The sequence below is a fragment of the Apteryx mantelli genome, chromosome 34, assembly GCF_036417845.1.
Source record: "Apteryx mantelli isolate bAptMan1 chromosome 34, bAptMan1.hap1, whole genome shotgun sequence".
NCBI classification, from domain to species: domain Eukaryota; kingdom Metazoa; phylum Chordata; class Aves; order Apterygiformes; family Apterygidae; genus Apteryx; species Apteryx mantelli.
Genome location: NC_090011.1, coordinates 764,862 through 771,641, shown reverse-complemented (window position 1 = coordinate 771,641; position 6,780 = coordinate 764,862).

Sequence of the window (6,780 nt, the reverse complement as noted above, 5' to 3'; positions counted from 1 at the left end):
TACTGCAAAATAAGTGAGGATGTGACCTTGCAGTGCTTTGAATATTGTCAGGACTTGGAGTCTGATCAAAGAATCTTCAGCTGCCCCTGTCTCTTGCCAATCCAATCCATGGTTTTGTATCTTTACCAATGCCATGTGGCCATATTCCTCTTTGGAAAGTGTAAAAACCTTCAGGTAGTTAAGGTATTTAAATTTGTACTTCCTGATAGTTGGTTCATGGAAATAGGCTGTGCGCATATTCTTACTGCAAGATTGGTATAGTATAGATAGTTATGTATCCTGGCCTTCCTCCTCCCCCTTATTAGTGCTCTCTTGCTATTCACAGCTATCATTCTTGACCGTGTGTAACCAAGGGCATTGTAGCTCTAACCTGGCAGAGGTAATTGTTCTCCCCAGCCATGTCAGAGAGATGCATTTGCCCATAATGGAGTGTATGACACTGTAGCAGCTCTTTGAAGTGATCTCTCTCACCACTCATAATTGACTCCCACGGTCCATCAGCCACGGACCTCTCTCTCTCTACCAACCTTTGTACTTCTAATGAAAGAAGAGAAGACACTAACCTGTCACTTCCAGCTCAATGGCCACCTGGTCATGCCATTTGCCAGCTGTTACACTGCAAATGTATTTCCCTTTGTCAGGGACCTGGATGTTCTTCAGTTTTAGGGACAAATTGCCTGTGCTCCACTTGCTGAGGAAGAGCTCCGTTCCACCCCAGCTTCGATCCTGCAGCCAACTATCTTTGATCTTTGTATTGTAAGAGATCTCCTTTGGTGTCCTGAAAGGCTGGACAGCAGTCCACTTAACTGTGATGCTTCTAGGGAAAACTGTGGATGACAACTGGCAAGGCAGAATGGCATCTTTTCCAATGTAGCTGATGGCTGGTTTGTTGTGGGGAAGGATGCGGAACTCACCTGTTTGAAGACACCAACATTTAGAAGAGGCATTCTGGGAGGCTGGAGAGGGCATCCCTGTCACTCAGTTTGGGGAGAAGTCTTCGTTCTCTAAGTGACCTCCAAATGCTGGGGGCCTCGGGGTACAGCTCTTAGAGAGGTCTGTGAGTCAGACAAGACAGGGCAATGAGTGGGCTCGAAAAAAAAAAGACATAAGGCATGTCTGCACTGTGTAGAGGAGCCAACTGCAGATGTACTGAGACTGACCAGCTGAACTCTGCAATGAGGCAAGGTTGAACAGTCCAAGAACCATGCAATACTAAGTAGCAGGTGAATGAAATAATGACATGCAACCCTGCTCTGCAATCAGCCTTAAGGGATGTTCTGTAGACACTGAATAACTGGAGGAGTTCATGCTGCAGACCAGTATTCCAGATACAAAATTAATTTTCTCCTACATACTCTGCTCTGAGCAGTTTTAGTGGTGTTCACCTTGGGTCAGGGCCTCCAAGTACCACACACATAGGTAAGACGCAGTTTGCATGAATTCAGAAATCATTTCACTGACCTGTCACATCCAGCTCCACCTCAGTTTCATCTTGCCAGCTCTCAGTGTCCAGGCTGCAGATGTATTCTCCTCTGTCAGTGTGCTGGATGTTTTTCAGCACTAGAGACAAATTCCCATGATTTAGTTCAGAAGAAGACAGTTCTGTTCGGCCCCCATACCTCTCACCTCTTACTTCTGCTGTGACACCCCCATTATAGAAAGCTTTGTGGATTAATTCTGAAGAGTGAAGCAGCTTCCACTGCACTACAAATTTTCCGGTAAAATTAGTGAAGGAGAACAGGCAGGGCAAGAGAACATCTTTTCCAATGACTCCGATGACAGGAGAGCTCAAAGGCAGGCTTCGGTATGGAGCTGTCGAAACAGAAAGAAAATGTACCCACTTTTCAGTGGTTAGGAGATCAGGAGTCAGTGGAAAGCGAGAGATAAGCACTTTAGGGAAGGATTCAAGTTCAGCCCCCTGAAGAAGTCTGCATCCCACAGAACACCTGAAATGGCCTTAGATGCAGACCTTTATGTGTGGGCAACTGGAATCAATCCTAGGTATCTACTTTTGAGTAATCTGAATAGCACTTGGGGCTCAACTGTTTGTATTGACCGGATTACTGTTGGCTACCATGGGATCTTGGACATTGTTTCCTTAAATTTAAATGGTTTTTGACTGTAGCCAAATACCACCCTTGTTTAGAATGAGATGAATCCGACTTTGACTCCACTGATTTTATTGGCTATATCTCTGAAGATTATCAAGTGTGAGTTTGTAGTTAAATATATTTGGTCAGATGAGTCCTCCACTAGACAGCTCACCCAGGTGCTGATGTTCACAAATGAGAAAGAAACCCCACCTGACCTTGCCCTTCCTCGGGGACAAATTATTCTTCTAGTGTATTCCTTTCCAAATGAACTCCTAAGAAGAAGATACCAGCAGCTGGAGATAACTTGATTCATAGCTTAGCTGCCCCACCATCCCTCCTGGAATATTGCCTTTATCATATTTGTTTAATTGATTTTCAACATCTGGTCATGTTTCACATGGAGACTCAGCCTACTGCCTGAGATCATGGTCCAGTTAATCCATTTTCCCATCCCTGTTGGAATTAAAAGAAACATCTGAAAGAAAGACACAGATTTTCCTAGAACTGACTTTATCTTGCCCTGGAGAGACTACTTTTATCTTTCTTACAAGCAGTGATACTCGGGCACTGACCTGTCACATCCAGTTCCACGTAAGTCTCCCTGTACCAGTTGGAATAAGCAACCCAGCAGGAGTATTTTCCTTTGTCAGAGACTTGGATGTTCCTAAGCTTCAAGGAGAAATTTCCTCTCCTCACCTGGGATGCAAAGAATGCAGTTCGACCCTTGTAGCTCTTCTCTTGCCTTTCTATTCCACTTCTTCCAATGAAGGAACTTATTTCTGTTCTTTTCATGGGTCTAACAAGGATCCATTGGACAGTGAGGCTGACAGGGACACTAGGGGCAGAGAGGTAGCAAGGCAGGATGGCATCGTCTCCAACAGCTCCAACGACAACTTGGTTAGGGGAAAGGACTCTAAACTGACCTGAGAAAACCAGATATGCACATCGTATAAGTTAATGCTGACTCAGTATGGGGACTGGTTATGAAAGAGAAGCACTTTTGACAGAGCTTCCACTACTTCTGCAGTGAACACCCTTGCCAAAAGGGCAAAGCAGGGGCCAGAGCACATACATTCTGAACTCTGTATATCTAGGGCAGTGGTGCATGAATTGTGCACAAGATGCACTTGGCATGGGATTTATCTTCACCTAAGTTGAGGTCTCTGTATATAGGTGACTGCATGTGATACTACAGACTAGTATCAATTTCCTAAGCTTAGGCATATAGTATCATTGGAAGCATCCTAGGGGAACACCAACATCCATGCAGGGCTGAAAGAGACGATAGAACACAAATGGGAGGCCTGAAGAAGTACTTGGAGGCCAGGATGGATACCTTATGGCATCTTAAGTGGTACAAAATACCTATGTTTGGATAACTGAATAAGATCCTAAGTGTCGGCTTTAGCGTGATGCAAATAGGTTTCTGTTGATCTCCACTGAGTGTAGTTGAAGCTTAGGCACATGTTGGCATCTACATTTAGGTATTTTGATCAGGAGCAGAGTACATATCCTTGAAATTGTGTCAAGCTTACTGCATACATACTTGTCATTCATGCAGCATATGCATGGGAAATCCAATACATTCTGCATTTACAAGCTCAGAGACTGTGCACCTCCCAGTCGGCCATAAGTACTCTATTCATGGATATACCGAAAGTTAGGTTCCAAGCTTTTGGGGTTGGTTTAGCTTTGTCTGGAAAAAGAGATGTATCTTGCTCTTGGTAATGTCAGACTGAATAAATAACTATTTTTTAACAAATTAATATGTATATAAATTCATATAAACATTTCCATATGGATGTCTTGCATAACCAGGAGCACCTTAGGCAAATGATGCCAGACATGTATACTCAGGCAAATTAAGCCTACCTATAGGCAGAGATTTAGCTCATAAATTAAGATATCTACATATGGATGCCTCAGTGCAACTGTCTCCACCTGAGCAAGTTAGTTAAGTTATAATTATAGTCAATGAAGATCTGGGGTACAATTCAGTAGCTGTATAATAGAAGCCTCCTACCTTTCAAGACACCCTAAGAAAAGTGATATAGAGATAGATAGATAGATAGATAGATAGATAGATATAAATGCATTCCTTTTTTTATTTTTTTGCAGGTGACTGTTTTTGTAACTGTGTGACATATATTCTGCTTACCACTAGTCTTCTGAAATATTTGCAGAACAATCAGGATTTGTATCATTGCCTGCCATGTGAAGAGGAAAGCCATTGTTCAGTAGTAACAGAAGTTCAGACTTTCCAGATCCTTGCAGAACAGCCAGCCAAAGACTTCAGGGTACTTCCCTGAATGGAAAGCATAAGGTGAGAGCAATAAGTTTAGATACTAGCTTAGTAAATTAGAAGGAACACAACAGTAGCTTCAGAAAAGTGTCTTTGGAACTTCAATTTCAAGAGTTAGCAAGAACAAAATTGAATCTGCTTTTTTACAACACAGAACAAAAAAATGAACAATATCTTCACAGTACTAGTCACTAAGGGTAGGCAGAGCAAACTTCCAATCAACAGTTAAAGTTCCTTAAGTCCACCTAAATGTTCCAGGATATGAACCCATTCAGTGAGTTAAACTATTTGCAAATGATCCTTGATGTTGCAGACTCCTCCTCTTAAAAACTTATTTTTAAAAAATGTTTGAATAAATTCAATTTTATCTAATATCCAACCAGGAAAACTCATCAATAATTTTCCAGAAAGAGAGAGAGAAGGCAAGTGATTTGTTCAAAGTAGAACGGCATTGACTTAGGACACAGTTTTAAGGTGCAGGATCTCTAAAGCTGAGCTGAGCTCTTTCAGGCATGTATACGTCACCCATTCCTAGGGCAAAATATGTTTATTGACTCCACGCCAGAGTCCAGTTTTTCATGTCAGAGAATTCATCTAAGAGCTTCAGACTCTGAGCATCCACAAGGTAAATAAAAGGAGGATATAAATTAATTAATTTGTCAAGTGTGGAAAAATACTGAGATTACAGAATCACAGAATCACAGAATGGTTGAGGTTGGAAGGGACCTCTGCAGATCATCTAGTCCAACCCCCCTGCTCAAGCAGGGTCACCTAGAGCACATTGCACAGGATCGCGTCCAGGAGGGTTTTGAATATCTCTGGAGAAGGAGACTCCACAACCTCTCTGGGCAACCTGTGCCAGTGCTCTGTCACCCTCACAGTGAAGAAGTTTTTCCTCATGTTCAGATGGAAGTGTCTGTGTTTCAGTTTGTGCCCGTTGCCTCACGTCCTGTCGCTCGGCACCACTCAAAAGAGTCTGGCTCCATCCTCTTGACACCCTCCCTTCAGATGTTTGTACACATTAATAAGATCCCCTCTCAGCCTTCTCTTCTCCAGGCTGAACAGTCCCAGCTCTCTCAGTCTTTCCTCATAAGAGAGATGCTCCAGTCCCCTAATCATCTTTGTAGCCCTTCGGTGGACTTGCTCCAGTAGTGCCACATCCCTCTTGTACTGGGGAGCCCAGAAGTGGACACAGTACTCCAGATGTGGCCTCAGCAGGGCTGAGGAGAGGGACACGATCACCTCCCTTGACCTGCAGGCAACACTCTTCCTGATGTACCCCAGGCTACCATTGGCCTTCTTGGCCACAAGGGCACATTGCTGGCTCATGCTTAACTTGGTGTCCACCAGCACTCCCAGGTCCTTCTCCGCAGAGCTGCTTTCCAGCAGGTCAACCCCCAACCTGTACCGGTGACTGGGGGTTATACCTCCCCAGGTGCAGGACTCTGCACTTGCCTTTGTTGAACTTCATGAGGTTCCTCTCCACCCACCTCTCCAGCCTGTCCAGGTCTCTCTGAACGGCAGCACGGCCACTCCTCCCAGTTTGGTATCATCAGCAAACTTGCTGAGGGTGCACTCTGTGCCTTCATCCAGGTCACTGATGAATAAGGTGAACAAGATTGGACCCAGTCCTGACCCCCGGGGGACACAGCTAGCTACAGGCCTCCAAGAAGACTCTGTGCCGCTGATCACAACCCTCAGAGCTCTGCCATTCAGCCAGTTCTCAATCCACCAATTCACTGTCCACTCATCTAACCCACACTTCCTGAGCTTCCCTGTGAGGATGTTATGGGAGACAGTGTCAAAAGCCTTGCTGAAGTCAAGGGAGACAACATCCACTGCTCTCCCCTCATCTACCCAGCCAGTCATTCCATCAGAGAAGGCTATCAGGTTGGTTAAGCATGATTTCCCCTTGCTGAAGCCATGCTGACTACCCCTGAGCACCACCTTTTCCTCCACATGCTTGGAGATGGCCTCCAGGATGAGCTGCTCCATCACCTTTGCAGGGATGGAGGGGAGGCTGACTGGCCTGTAGTTCCCTGGGTCCTCCTTCTTGCCCTTTTTGAAGACTGGCGTGACACTGGCTTTCTTCCAGGCTTCAGGCACCTCTCCTGTTCTCCATGACCTTTCAAAGATGATGGAGAGGGGCCTAGCCAGAACATGCGCCAGTTCCCTCAGCACTCGTGGGTGCATCCCATCAAGGTCCATGGATTTGTGGGTGTCAGGTTTGCCTAAATGATTTCTAACCCGATCCTCCTTGACCAAGGGAAAGTCTTCCTTTCTCCAGACTTTCTCACTTGCCTCCAGCGTCTGGGGTTCCTGAGGGCTGGTCTTAGCAGTAAAGACTGAAGCAAAGGCAGCATTCAGTAACTCTGCCTTCTCTGC